Source organism: Mustela nivalis (genome assembly GCF_964662115.1).
Source record: "Mustela nivalis genome assembly, chromosome: 6".
NCBI lineage: Eukaryota > Metazoa > Chordata > Mammalia > Carnivora > Mustelidae > Mustela > Mustela nivalis.
The window spans coordinates 61,504,057-61,519,748 of NC_139025.1; the positions used below are offsets into that span (position 1 = coordinate 61,504,057).

At 36.5% G+C, this 15,692-nt stretch overlaps 1 protein-coding gene and 1 pseudogene across 10 annotated transcripts in view; both read left to right on the plus strand.

The window, feature by feature from the left end:
• RALGAPA1 (Ral GTPase activating protein catalytic subunit alpha 1) overlaps positions 1-15,692 on the plus strand; it is a 256,054-nt gene that overhangs the window by 881 nt on the left and 239,481 nt on the right. The gene's annotated exons all lie outside the window — the stretch shown is intronic.
• On the plus strand, positions 23-14,529 carry LOC309868087 (annotated as a pseudogene). The gene is made up of 3 exons: positions 23-202; positions 14,139-14,351; positions 14,424-14,529. The product of its transcript is annotated as an uncharacterized misc_RNA (transcript).

Here is a 15,692-nt window from a genome sequence, read left to right on the forward strand (position 1 = left end):
AGGAGGCTTGGTGTTGTCGATAATGGTGTTTATAGAATATGTGTGTCAGGTGACTACCGCGGTCCCAATCCAAGTGGAAACATCCCCCCACCCCCCGAACTCAAACAATATAAACCTTAATCTTTCAAGTTCCTTGGCTACTGAGGGCGAGGAAGCAGTTCCACACCTCTTTGGGAAGTGGCGGGTTTCCAAAATTCTTAGGGCAAGAGCCCCGCCCTTTTGTTAAAGTACCGTGTTCATCATTACTGTCACTTGGAGGGAAGATTATTATTAATTACAGAGAACGAAGTAGTTTGTAACTTCCTTTGCTTCTCGAAAATTGTATACAGTTCTGGTCTTACTTAGTTAAAATTTTCTTACCCCTGTTGCCCTCTGCTTCTCTTTGGCTGGACGACCAAACAGTGCTCGGGTTGTGGTTATAGGGTTAAACGAATCTTTGGAATACTTGCTCATTTCATAGGCTGATAAGGGCTGTAATGATATTTATGGAACACCCGGTCCAGTACTTGGATCTTTTATAGATGGAATCTGAGGTGAAAAGGAAAGTTGCTTTGCTTGTGTTGATACAGAGAGTTATTGGCAGGACTAAGTTTAGAACCCAGATGCCTGAATCCTAGTTCAGAGTTTATTATCTTCAGATCTCCTTCTAATGAGTGTTTTTCTGAAAAGTGTCATTTAATTAGTATAAGTTTTTTAATTAGTATAATTAATATAAGTAAGTCCTGTGTTTGAGCTGTGTGTTTTTCTGTTGTTTATTCATACCATCAGGATACCACCAGTAATATCCAACATTTGTTTGGTTTACAAAATGATTTCACATAAATTATAATTAATTCTCACAGTAACTGTAGAAGTAGATATGATTATACTCCATATTTTATAAATGAGAAAGCTGAGGTTTGGGAATGTTAAGTAGTCATCCAGCTACTAGGAGGCCAGAACTGGAGCCCAGATTTCATATCTCCAGTTTGTGTTTTACTCTTTTCTACATTTAAAACAGCAAATCTTTATCACAAGTAAGTTGTATATATTTCTGTCAAATAAGAAAGCAATTAAATCCAGTTTAGCAATATAAAAAGAGATCTAGTTTTCACGAAAATATAAATCTTCTAAATATAGTTGAGTTTGTGATCTTTTCATTTTCATTCTTGAGAGTTAAGTTGTTGATTGAAAAGGTTTAGCTGAGAGAGTGCAACAGAAAGTCAATGTGTGAATGCAGATGTTCACAGACAGTGGAGGAATAAAATTGGAGAATTAATGGAATTTGGCACCTACTTGGGACAGACTGTAGGCTGAGTAAAAGTCAGAGCTATAAAGTTGAGTTCTGGTAGAGTATTGACATTTCCTAAATTAACTACTGTATTCTCTAGTTACAGAGTGGTTAGGGGATAGTTCGTACATACTTCTTGGGCTTGAAAGTTTTTTCCGTCTGGGTGAAATGGTCTAAATTAAAAGGCTTCAGGTACATGTTAGGTATTTTTAAAACAAAGCGATAATGAGAAAAAACACACTTTTTGTTTTTTTTTTTATTAATTTATGGGCTTTTTAAAAATGGAGCATATGCTATATATAAACACTTAAAATATCCTTAAGAACCTTCAAATAGAGAATATTGTGCTTTCAGACTCTATGCCCTTTCAGTGGATGAGGTCCATACAGAGAGATTACAGCACTTCAGTACTCTTTATTTATTTTTAATGTTTTATTTTATTTTAATTCCAGTGTAGTTAACATACAATGTTATACTAGTTTCAGGTGTACAATAAAGTGATTCACCAATTCCATATTATTACTCAGTTCTCATCAAGGTAAGTGTACTCTTAATCCTGTTCACCTATTTCATCCCTCTCCTCCACCCACCTCCCAGTAAACATGTTTGTTCTCTATAGTTAAAGATTGTTTTTTTGGTGGGGGGCGGGATGCTGGGTGGCTCTGTTAGTTAGGCATCTGACTCTTGATTTCAGCTCAGGTCATGATCTCAGGGTTGTAGGATCGAGCCCCATGTTGGACCCCACTGAGCCTGGAGCCTGCTTGAGATTGCCCTTCTGCCCCACCCCACCAGTTCATGGGTATGCTTTCTTTCTCGCTCTCTTTCTCTCTCTCTCACACACAGACAGACACAAAAGAGTGGGGTTTTGTTTGTTTGTTTGTTTGTTTGTCTCTTACACAAAAGAGTGTTTTTTTTTTTTGTCTCTTTATACTTCAGTAGTTTTAGACCCATAGTTCTTAACCAGGACAGTTTTTTCCCTCTGGCAATATTGGCAATGTCTGGAGATACTTTTGGTTGTCACAAATAGGGAGAGAGGCTACTGGCATCTGGTGGGTTGCAGAAATTCTGCTAAATATCTTACACTGCACAGGATAATATATCAGAACAGTATTCTAGTTCTAAATGTAGTGCTGAGATTTAGAAAATTTGTCAAAATAATGGAGTGAAAGATGGATCTCCAAATGTTGTACTTGTTAGGGAAAGAACCCAATGTCCTTCGACTGATAAATGAATAAAGAAGAAGTAGTATGTATGGACACACACACACACACACACACACACACGAATATTACTCAGCCATAAAAAAGGAATGCAGGCTTGCCATTTGCAACAACTTGGATGGAGCTAGAGTGTATTATGCTAAGCAAATTAAGTCAGAGAAAGACAAATACCATATGATTTCACTCTTCTGTGGAATTAAAAAACAAAACAGATAAAAAAAAAAAAAGAGGGAGGCAAACCATAAAAGAGACTCATAACATTGGAGAACAAACTGAGGGTGGATGGAGGGGCAGTGGCTGAGAGGATGAGCTAAACGGATGATAGGTATTAAGGAGGACAAATGTTGTGATGAGCACTGGGTGTTTTTGTTTTTTCTTTTTTAAAGATTTTATTTATTTATTTGACAGACAGAGGTTACAAGTAGGCAAGAGAGGGAGGCAGGGAGAGAGAGGAGAAAGCAGGCTCTCCGCAGAGCAGAGAGCCTGACGTGACCTGAGCCCATGACCTGAGCCGAAAAGCAGAGGTTTTAACCTACTGAGCCACCCAAGGCACCCCGCACTGGGTGTTATAAGTAAGTGATAAATCACTAAATTCTACTCCTGAAACTAATATTACAGTGTATGTTAACTAGTAACATAGTAAGTAGAATTTAAATAACAACTTGAAACAGAAACACAACAAAACAAAAACAATTGCTGTACTTGATTCTACTAAATTAATTGAATAAAATACTCTGTATCTTTAAATGGTTACAATTATTTTCTTAGAAATATGGTTAATGTAAGTAAATTCCTAAGAAAATGAGTGTGAGAAAGCAGAGTGACAAACACTGTAAGATGTCTTAGAGGTCCACCAATCAGGTAACTTATTTTGCAGATGTAAGAGCCATTTCAAATCCTTTCTGGAGGTAGGCGCAAGTTTTACATAAAAATATTGTGAGGAAGCTAGTTTGCAAAGTGGGCATTGCCAGTTACACAGGATTTTTATTTTTGATTGGTTCCATCTGAACTATATTTTTAACCCTTAAAATGAATTGCCATTCATTCATGGTATTTAGAGAGAATTCAGTGCATCCAAATATATGAGAATATAATTTAAACATCCAGTCTAAACCTTTTTCCTGCCATGTATTCCTAAGGAACACTTGAGACATTCCAGCTGAATTTTAGAAACTTGACTCTGAAGGACTTAGATTTAAATCTGTGTTGTTTGTTAATACTGCTATATAGTTTATTTATAAGAACTGGGAATTAGAGTTTTTAAAAAATAGAAATAAAGGCTTGTCTAGTTTCAGAAGATTTGTGTTATCCTCTCTTCCCTTCCAGTCCCCTTTTTTTCAATTAAAAGCCTTAACATAATACATTAAGTTAGCACATGTCAGGTAGCTAACAATGCCTGCATGTAGTGGATATTGATTAAATGTTAAATATCTTCTGTGGCAAGTGTTCAGTCTTAACGATTTAAAAGTAAAAAGATGAGTGTTTATTCAGTTAATACACTGATTATTGTTAGATCATTTTTTCTTTCTTTCTTTCTTTCTTTCTTTCTTTCTTTCTTTCTTTTTTTTTTAAAGATTTTATTTATTTGTCAGAGAGAGAGAGGGAGCGAGAGCGAGCACAGGCAGACAGAATGGCAGGCAGAGGCAGAGGGAGAAGCAGGCTCCCTGCCGAGCAAGGAGCCCGATGTGGGACTCGATCCCAGGACGCTGGGATCATGACCTGAGCCGAAGGCAGCTGCTTAACCAACTGAGCCACCCAGGCGTCCCTGGATCATTTTTTCTAATAGCTTTATCGATACAGAATTGGTATACAATAAATTACACATACTTAAATCACACAGTTGAATAATTTTGACATACATCTATGCCTTCTGTAGCCATCATGACAATTAAGATTAGGGACATACCCAGACATTCCAGGTAGCAATTATGTCTGTAGCCTTCCAGAGTTTCCTTTTGCTCCTTTGTAGTCCCTTTTTCCCAATGCTACATGCACCCCATCCCCTTCTACCTTCCCCTGAGAGAAGCTTTTTATGTATATGTGTGTGTGTGTGTGTGTGTGTGTGTGTATGGTATTACACAGTATTCACTTTTTAGTTTGGTTTCTTTTATTCAGCCTTATTTAAAATTCATCTGTATTGTTGTGTGGTGTGTCAGGAGTATATTGCTTTGTTGCTGAGTAATATCCTGTTGTTTAGTTATGCCACAATTTGATGGATATATGAATTTGCACTTTGGGGCCATTACACATAAAGCTGCTGTGAGGTGTACTTATTTATAAACACATGCGTTTTTCTCTCTTGGATAAATAGCTAGGAGTAGAATGGCTGGATCACATAGCAGTTGTGTGTTTAAATTTATAAGAGACTGTCATACTGTTTTTTTAAAATTTTACATTCTTACTAGCAGAGTTTAAGAATTCCATTTCCTGCACACATGTCAACACCACTTGTTATGGCCAGCCTTCTTAATTTCAGCCACTGTAATGAATATGTAGTGGTTATAATTGTTTCTCTGATATCTAATAAGGTTGAGTGTCTTTTCATTTGCTTTTTTTCCATTATATAACTACTTTGAAGTGTCTATTCAGATTTTTTTCATTCAGTTTTGAAAATTCTATTTTTTGAATACAAGTATTTTATCAGATACATGATTTGCAGAGATCTTTTTTCCCAGTCTTTAGACTGTCTTCTTCTAAATTTCTTATTTTCTTTGAAGGAGTAGGAATACTTAATTTTGAATAAGCCCATATATCAGTTTTGTCTCTTATGGTTTATGCTTCTGATTTTAGATCTAAATCTTGGCCTAAGCTAAAGTCACAAAGAGTTTCTGCTATTCTTTCTTCAAGAAATTTTGTAATTTTAGGAGCTATCGAGTTAACTTCGTAAATATGATTTAAGGTATGGATTGACTTTTTTTTTTGCAAATGGATATCCAGTTGCTCCAGCACCATTTGTTGAAAAATACAGCCCTTTCTCCACTGAATTGCCTTTGCACTTTTTCCAAAACTCGTTCGTCTATATATGTGAGAGCCTATTTCTGGAATTTCTATTTTGTTCCAGTGATCTGTTTGTGTTAGAGCCAAGACCCCTCCCTCTTCCTCTTCTCTCTTATTCTCTGTTTTTCCTCTTCTCTTACCCCCTCTCTCTCTATGTGTATACACAGACATACACACAGTTTTTTTTTTTACTGTAACAATAAGTCTAGAATTTATGAATAAATTAGGTAGTGTTGTTCCTACAACTTTGTTCTTCCTTTTCAAAGGTTTTTTTGGGGGTGGGGTTGGTGGGAATTGTATCAGGTCCTTTGCATTTCCATATGAGTTTTAAGATTAACTTGTCAGTTTTTTTTTTTAAAGATTTTATTTATTTGACAGAAATCACAAGTAGGCAAAGAGGCAGGCAGAAAGAAAGGGGGAAGAAGGCTCCCTGCTGAGCAGAGAGCCCATGCTGGGCTTGATCCCAGGACCCTGAGATCATGACCTGAGCTAAAGGCAGAGGCTCAACCCACTGAGCCAACCAAGCACCCCAGCTTGTCAGTTTCTTAAAAAACAAATTCCTCATGGGATATTGATTGGGATTATGGTGAATCTGTTGGTCAGTTTGGGAGAGAATAGACAACAATATTGAATTCTCTAACTCATGAACAAGGTATGTTTCTCCATTTACATAGGGCTGCTTTAATTTCTCTGGCAGTGTTTTGTAGTTTTTAATGTACAGGTATTACACATTTTCTGTCACTTATCCCTAAATATTTTCTACTTTTGATGCCACTGTTAATGGTATTTTTATATCCATTTCCTTGCTAGTGTATGGAAATCCATTTTTCTAAATAAGTGTTGCGCTTTTTTTTTCTTTTTTCTTTTTTAATAATCTCTACACCCAGTGTAGGGCTTGAACTCAGGACTGCAAGATCAGTAATTGCATGCTCTCCTACTGAGCTGGCCTGGTGTCCCTGATTTTGTGTATTGAGCTTGTATTCTGAATCTTGCTAAATTCACTTAGTCTTGCTAAACTCACATGGTCATATTAAATTTTTGTTGATTCCGTTGGGTTTTTTACATAGATAGTGTTGTCTGAATAAAAACCATTTACTTCTTCTTTTCCAATGGGGATCCTTTTGTTTATTTTTTTCTTGGCTTATTGAACTCGCTAGAACCCCTAGCACAGTGTAGAACAGAAGTAGTGAGAGTGGGCATCCTTATATTTTTCCTGATCTTAAGTGTAAAGCAATCAGTTTTTTAATCATACAACATGATGCCTTTTATCATGTTGAAAAAGTTTCATTTTTTTGCTGGAGTTTGGATCAGGAATGGATGTTGGATTTGTTACATGCTTTTTCTACTTATCTTGAGATAAACAGATTTTTTTTGTTCATGTATGAATATGATGAATTATAGTCATTGATTTCATATGTTAGTCAACTCTGTAGTCCTGGTATTAAACCTCACTTGGTCATGATGTATTTTCATTTATATCTATTGTTGGGTTTGATTGTTTATAATTTTTATATTTATGTTCACGAGGGATATTGGCCTATACTTCTCTTTTCTTGTAATGTCTTTGGTTTTGATATCAGGTAATGCTAGCCTTATAGTATTAATTGAGAATTATTCATGTAGAATTATTTTTTACTTAAATGTTTGGTGTAATTCACCAGTGAAGCTATCTGCAACTGCAGTTTTTTTTGAAGCAGTGTTTTTTAACTACTTTATTGGAAAGACAGCTATTCAGGTTATCTGTTTCTTCTTTTATTTTTTTATTTTTTAAGATTTTTATTTCTTTATTTGACAGAGAGAGATCACAAGTAGATGGAGAGGCAGGCAGAGAGAGAGAGAGAGAGAGAGAGAAGCAGGTTCCCTGCCAAGCAGAGAACCCAACGTGGGACTCGATCCCAGGACCCTGAGATCATGACCCGAGCCGAAGGCAGCGGCTTAACCCACTGAGCCACCCAGGCACCCCAGGTTATCTTTCTTCTTGAGGGAGCATTGGTAGTTTGTTTTTTACAAGGAAGTTTTATTTGGTATAAGTTGTCAAATTTATAGGAATAGAGTGGTTCGTAAAACTCCCTTATTATCCTTTTGATGTTTGTAGAATCTGTGGTGTTGTCACCTCTCTTAAACTTGATATTGATAATTTGTCTTTTCCTGATCAGACTAACTAGAGACTTATACTTTCATTAATCTGTAAGAATCAGCTTGGGGCACCTGGGTGGCTCATTTATTAAGCATCTGCCTTCAGCTCAGGTCATGATCCCAGGGTCCTGGGATGAGAACTGCCTCCAGTTCCCTGCTCAGCGGGAAACCTGCTTCTTCCTCTCACACCCCTGCTTGTGTTCCCTCTCTCTCTGTGTCTCTCTCTGTCAAATAAATAAATACAATCTCTTAAAAAATAAATAAAAGAACCAGCTTTACTGATTTTCTGTTTTTTCCATTCATATTTCATTAATCTCTGCTTTGATTATTTTTCTTTCTTTCTTTTTTTTTTTTAGCTTAGTTTTAGTTTAATATGCTCTTTTTCTAGTTTTTTTAAAATGTAAATTGAGATTACTGATTGAAACCCTTTTTCTTTTCACTATAGGCATTTGGTGATGTAGATCTTTCCTAAGTAGCATCCCACAAATTATGGTATTTTTGTATTTACATTTTACTTTGCCTTTCTGGTTTCTTTGATCTATTGGTTAGTTACTATTGTGTTCTTTAGCTTCAAATATTAGCGGATTACTCTGTTATCTTTCTATTATTGATTTCTAACTTAGTTGCATTACAGTCAGGCAACATGTTTCATGATTTGATTTCTTTAAAATTGATAGTTCCACATATATTGTAACTTGATCCATGTTCCATTTGCACTTGAAAACAATATATATTCTGTTCTTGGGTTGAAAGCTCTAAAAATGTCAATTAGGACAATTTGTTTGATAGTGTTATTAAAGACTTATGTATCCTTGCTGAATTGCTGTCTACTTGCTATTATCAATATTGGGAGAGTGCTGAAGTTTCTGATTGTAATTGTGGGTTTGTCTGTTTCTTTTTGCGGTTCTATCAGATTTTGCTTCATGTATTTTAAAGTTCTTTTATTAGGTGCAAAAACATTTAGGATTATTCTTTCTCCTTGATAAATTTTTTTTTTAAGATTTTATTTATTTGAGAGGGAGAAAGAGAGCGCAGGTGCACGCACACACATGCAGGGAGAGGGAGAAGCAGACTCCCCACTGAGCAGGGAGCCCAAAGCAAGGCTTAGTCCCAGTACCCAGAGATCATGACCTGAGCCAAAGGTACATGCTTAATGGACTGAGTCACCAGGCACCTCTAAATTGATTCTTTCATCATTATGAAATGATCTTTCTCCCTGGTGATATTCTTTGCTTTGGGAGTAGGCCTTTTAATTAAAATGTTTGGATCATGTTCTTTGTTTTGTTTTGTTATTATGCTCCTTGTTATATACCCAGAACTTGTCTTGTAAGTTTATACCTTTCGACCACCTTCACCCATTTTCCCCACTTCTTGCTTCTGGCAACCCCCATTCTGTTAGGTTTTTATGAACTTTTTAAAGAAATTTCATGTATAAAGGAAATCGTAGAGTATTTGTCTTCTCTGCCATTTCACTTAATATATGTAGCAAGTGAAAAAAGGGATTTTCTTTTTCTTTTTTTGTGTGGCTGAGTAATATTCCATTGTCTATATAAAGGTAGGATGTATGTGCAAGTGCATGTATACATACATGCACATACATTACATTTTCTTTATCAATTCATTCTTTGGAATAACATCAGTCATTTCCATGTCTCTGCTATTATAAATAATGCTTAGTGAATGAGGGTATGCAGATATCTCTTTGAGGTAGTGATTTCATTTCCTTCACATATATACCCAAAAGTGGAATTGCTAGATCATATGGTAGTTCTGTTTTTAATTTTTTGAACTGTCCCAACTGTTTTCCACAATGGCTGTACCAATTTACATTCACACCAACAATGTAAAAGGGTTCCCTTTTCTTCACATCCTTGCCAATATTAATTCTTTTTGATAATAGACATTCTAACAGGTGTGAGATGGTATCTCACTGTGTTTTTTATTTGCATTTCCCTGATTAGTGATGGTGAGCACCATTTTGTGTACCTGTTGGCTGTCTCTATGTCTTTGGAAAAATGTGTTCAGATCTTCTGTCCATTTTAAAATTGGATTGTTTGTTGTTTTGTAATTGAGTTGTATGAGTTCTTTATGTATTTTGGATATTAACCTCTTATCAGATTCATGATTTGCAGATATTTTCTCCATTCTGAGGGTTGCTTTTTCATTTCATTGATGCTTTGCTGTGCAGAAACCCTTGATGTAATTTGGTTATTTTTGCTTTTAGTATTGTTTCTCCACCTTTTAGCTAAGATCAAATGTATTGTTGCTTTTATTGCCTTTATTTTTGTTGTGAAATCCAAACAGTCATCAAGACCAGTGTCAAGGAGCTTACCAATTATGTGCTTTTCTAGGAGTTTTGTGGTTTCAGGTCTTAGTTTAAACACTTAGTTTAAGTGTTTAGTTTACCTTTTTTTTTTTTTTTAAGATTTTATTTATTTATTTATTTGTCAGAGAGAAAGAGAGAGCACACAAGCAGGCAGAGTTGGAGATAGAAGCAGGCTCCCTGCCGAGCAAGGAGCCCAAAGCGGGACTCAATCCCAGGATTTAGGGATCACGACCTGAGCCGAAGGCAGTGGCTTAACCCACTGAGCCACCCAGGCGTCCAAGTCTTTAGTTTACTTTTAATTAATTTTTGTGTATGTTGTAGCATAGGGATCCAATTTCATTCTTTTCGTATTTGGCTGTCCAGTTTCCTCAACATCATTTATTGAAGATACTATCTTTTTCCTATTGTGTATTCTTGGATCCTTTGTTGTAAATTAATTGACTGTGTGTTGGTTTATTTCCCTCAGTTCTGTTCCATCGATTTATTGTATCTGGTTTTTTTGGTCTTTTTAAAGATTTTAATTATTTATATGGCAGAGGGAGAGTGAGAGAGCACAAGTAGGGTGGACAGTGGGGAGAGAGAGAGGGAGAAGCGGACTCCCAGCTGAGCAGGGAAGCCGGATGCAAATCTGGATCCCAGGACTCTGGGATCCTGACCTGAGCCGAAGGCAGACGCCTAACCATCTGAGCCACTCAGGTGCCCCTGTATCTGTTTTTGTGCAAATATTATACTGTTTTGATTACTTTAGCTTTGTAATTGAGTTTGAAATCAAGGAGTGTGATGCCTCCAGCTTTGTTCTTTCTCCAGATTGCTTTGGTTGCTTGAGGTCCTTTTTGGTTCCATACAAATTTTAGGATTGTTTTTTGTATTTTTGTGGAAAATGTCATTGGAATTTTAATAGGGATAGCATTGAATCTTTAGATTGCTTTGGGTGGTGTGGACATTTTAACTATTAACTCTTCCAATCTGTGAGTATGGAATCTATTTATTTGTGTCTTCTTCAGTTTCTTTCATCATATCCTGTAGTTTTTAGTGTATGGATCTTTTACCTCCTTGCTTAAGTTTATTCCTCGTTTTTTTTCTTTCTTTCTTTCTATATATATATTTTTTAGGATTTTATTTATTTATTTGACAGAGATCACAAGTAGGCAGAGAGGCAGACAGAGAGACGGGAGGGTGGGGGGGGTGGGGGTGGGGGAGGGGAAGCAGGCACCCTGCTGAGCAGAGAGCCTAATGACCTGAGCCAAAAGCAGAGGCTTTAACCCACTGAGCCATCCAGGTGCCTCTTGTATATACTCTTTATCTTCTTTAGTGAGTCTTACTGATTTGAAAAATTAATTTGACCTAATTGAAATACTTCGTGTATTTATAAAGAAGCGATTTACTGATCAGATATTTACATAAATGTTACTGATTAATTCGCTTACTAAAATAAGCTGTTTCAGATACTGTAAACCACCTCTGCGTTAACATTTCATTTTTTCTTAAGATTTTATTTATTTATTTGACAGAGATCACAAGTAGGCAGAGAGGCAGGCAGAGAGAGAGAGAGAGGGGAGGAAGCAGGCTCCATGCTGAGCAGAGAGCCCGATGCAGGATTCAATCCCAGGACCCTGGGATCATGACCTGAGCCGAAGGCAGAGGCTTAACCCACTGAGCCACCCAGGCGCCCAACATTTCATTTTTGTTAAGGATTATATTGCATCTAAGTGACTTATAGGACTGCATAAAATGTGCAGTATGTGCAGTAGAATTATTAGTGGTAAAACAGGAAACTGAATAGCCACTACTTAAGGAAAGGAAACATTATCAGGTTCTAGGGATGAGCTGATTAAAGCTCTAAGGCATTGAATTTGGTTCTTAGATTTCCTGGCAGTTAAAGTGAAAAGAGCTATGTTGGGTTCAGTGTTCAGTGTCTTAAAAAAAGAAAACATAGTTTTTTTTTTTTTTTAAAGATTTATTTATTTATTTGACAGACAGAGATCACAAGCAGGCAGAGAGGCAGGCAGACAGAGAGAGAGGAGGAAGCAGGCTCCCTGCTGAGCAAAGAGCCCGATGCGGGGCTCGATCCCAGGACCCTGGGATCATGACCTGAGCCGAAAGCAGAGGCCTTAACCCACTGAGCCACCCAGGCACCCCAGGAAAACATAGTTTTGCTAAAAAAAATTTTTTTATTTTTGGTTCCAAATTCAGTCATGGCGTGTGTGTGTGTGTGTTCATATATTAGCTAACATCTTTTCTTCTAGAAGGACCCATGTGATACAAATGGACCTTTGGGAAAATACGAAATAGGGATAAGTATGTTTGTTAAATCTGTTTCTGATTTCAAATATCTATACAATCTAAGTGATTTTTTTCCCTTTTTCTTTTCTTTTTTTTTTTTTTTTTGCATTTCTGTCAATGGCATCATCATCGTTCAAGTTACTAAAACATGAAACTTTCGTCTTTGACAATGTGGTAGAAAAAGATAAATGGATGTAAGGGTTTCCCACAGATATCTCAAAGTCTAATAAGCATGCCAACAGAAATGTATCTTTGTCTGCCACATTATCTTTAACTTCTTGTTATCCCTCTCTGGTACTTTACATTTTAGCAATATTAAATCAGAAGTCACTTTCTGTGATGCCTGTACTTTTGCTAATGGTGTTCACTATACCATGCAGTCCTCACATCACTTTTAGACCTGAAAGCTTAATCTGTACATAGCTTTGGTGAAGCTTTCCCTATCAGAGGGCATAGGAGCTTTTCCTAGACTTTCTTATTTACTTCTAGTAATTTGATTATTTTATTACAGTGTGTTTATTTGCTTGATTATATCATAACTACCTTCCTGAGGGCAGAGGTGTGTCTTTTTTGTGTTTCCTAGACTTAGCATATTGCTTGGCATGTAAGTGCTTAGTAAGTGTCATGTAGGTCAAGAATGAATATGTTAGGTATGAGGAGAAAAAATTTGCCTTTTTTTGAGCAATTTCCTTTTATTTGACAATGGTAGGAAAAACATTTAAAGTCAGTTGAGACCAGACCTTATCAGAAAGAGACCTTGGGTTGTCTTTAGCACCTGTGCAGAAAATTGGTTCAAAACCTAAAGTCTGTACTAAGTACGAAAGAAAAACAAAAAACAGGACATTAACTGAAAGATGTTTATGACATTATGGCAGAAGTTATCAGATAATCTCCCCTCATCGTTGAAAGAATCTTCATGACTCTTATATACATCTAATTTTTAGAAAATTTATGGCTGATAGCCCAACAACGTGTTAGCTTTAAGGTGTGTTTCCCTACTGCCGCTTAACAGAATACACTGTAGATAGGAAAGGTGAGTAAAATAGAACACAGAACATCGAGTTTGTGTCCCTAACTTGTCATAGCAGCCACAGGAGACTAATACAGATTTCTTAGTGTCTTGGCCTTTTTTCTTCCATATGAATTTGGGAATCAGCTTGTAAATCCCTAGATAATATTTGTTAGGATCTTTTTTTGGATGGACTTGAATCTGTAGGTTTAATTTAGAGGATGTTGACATTGATAGGGTCTCCATTCTTCATATTCCAGGGACCCTCCATTTATTTATTTAGGCTCTTTTTATTTAAGAAAGACTTGCCTATCTTTTTTATAGTCAAGGACAATTACATTTAAAAAGGATATTAATTTTGTAAAAGGAGGGCTTCTGTTTGCTATAGAAGGAGCTCATGTGACCACTTCATTAAATGGTGGTTTAGGTAAAGATGAAGAAGAAAGAATGTTCATCTGCATAAAAATGATATATAAATGTTTTATAACAAAATAAATTCCAAATAGTTTTAAATTTTCAAGATAAAATGAGAAAGAAATAAGGAAATATATTTTATATATTGGAATAGGGAAGATCACTCTCAAAATTTACACCAGGGTTAAAAATCATCACAGAAATTCTTGATAAGTTTGTCTATATGAAACATTTTATATTTATAATAGTAAAACCCATCATTAGCAGAGTTAAAAACACTGAATTATGAAGCATATGGAACGAGTTTGAGAGAATTAATTACTTAACTTATGCCTATTAAATATGAAATTTGGAAAAGGTGGTGACATATGTTGTCAAGACATATTAAAAATAGACCTTCTCTTGCTGTAGCCTCATTCTTCTGCCTCTCCTGGTGCTGCTTGTGTGCTGGTTCAGTGAGGACCTGGTACCTCCTTTGTGAAGTGGCAGCTGAGAAGACCGGTACTCTCTGATGTTGATGAAAAGCCTAAGGAAGGTGTCAAGGCTAAGAATAATGGTCATTATTAATTTGAAGGTGATGTGGCAGGATGGATCTGTGGTGCAGTTTAAGATTAAGTGGCATATTATTCACTTAATAACTTGCTAAGAGGTATATATCACTTAGTAAACTAATGGAAAGCCTATTGTGAAAGGCAGGATTTGTCAGTGAGGGAGAACAGATTTTGATTTGATGGAGAACCATTCAATGAAACAAACACATCTGCACAGCTGGAAATGGGGGATGAAGATACAATTGATGTGATCCAGCAGCAGACAGGAGTAGTCTACTAAAAAGAGAACTTGCTACTGTACTCTAGATCTCTCTTCCTCCAGACCAAGATATTCTCAATGAGAAAACTGCAGTTTGATTCCACCACATCTTGACTACTACAGTATAGTTTTCTTGATTCTTTCATTTTCCCCTTCCCTATCACTTAATTGTATATAAAGTAACTGTGTATGTGCACAAGCATATTGTATATTTTTTTAGCTAAGTGGCTGATGGTATGTTTTGATTGACATCAGACGGAGATGGAATGGGGAAATAAACTGGTTCTGGGAAATAGACTGGTTCTGTGAAAATACCTCCTTTCTCCATTTGTGGCATGCTCATTCAGCTTTTTATATTCCGGTAAGTTATTTTGCTCTCAGCATTTAACAACAACAACAAAAAAAACCAACATAAAAATCCTTGCATACCTTGTTCGAGTGGAGAATTTTAATGTTTTTTTTTATCATTTATCATATCAAGGAGAATTTTGTAACTTTTTTGTATGAAACTGTTACATGTAGGGCAATCTGTCTTTAAGTAGGGGTAAATACTCTACAAGAAATGTTTTCTCTTCAAGTCAAGCATCTTGTTGTTTAAAATATTTTATTTATTTTTTAAGATTTTATTTATTTATTTGCCAAAGAGAGAGAGAAAAAACTTGTGCACCAGCAGGGGGAGGGTAGGCAGAGGGAGAAACAGGCTCCCAGCTAAGCAGGGAGCCCAGTGTGGGGCTCATCCTAGGACCCTGGGATCATGACCTGAGCCGAAGGCAGATGCTTACCTACTGAACCACCTAGACATCCTTTATTTATTTTAGAGAGAGAGCGCATGCGCATGCACAGGTGCTCAAGCAGTGGGAAGGGGCAGAGGGAGAGAGAGAATCTCAAGCAAACTCTGCACTGAGGGTGCTATTTCATGACCCTGATACCATGACCTGAACGAAAATCGAGAGTTGGATGCCCAACTCCCTGAGCCATCCAGGTGCCCCAAGCACCTTGTTTAAACTTTTTGTTCAAAAAAAATTATATATAATATTACTGATGGAATGTAAATTCAATGGCATTTTGACTGTAAAACAAAATTTAAAGTGTATATATGTGAGGCACCTGGCTGGCTTAGTCGGTTAAGCATGCAGCTCTTGATCTTGGGTTTGTGAGTTCAAGCCTCCATGTGGAGGTGGTGTGGAGCCTACTTAAAATTAAAGTATAAATTGCTTCTCGGCCTTT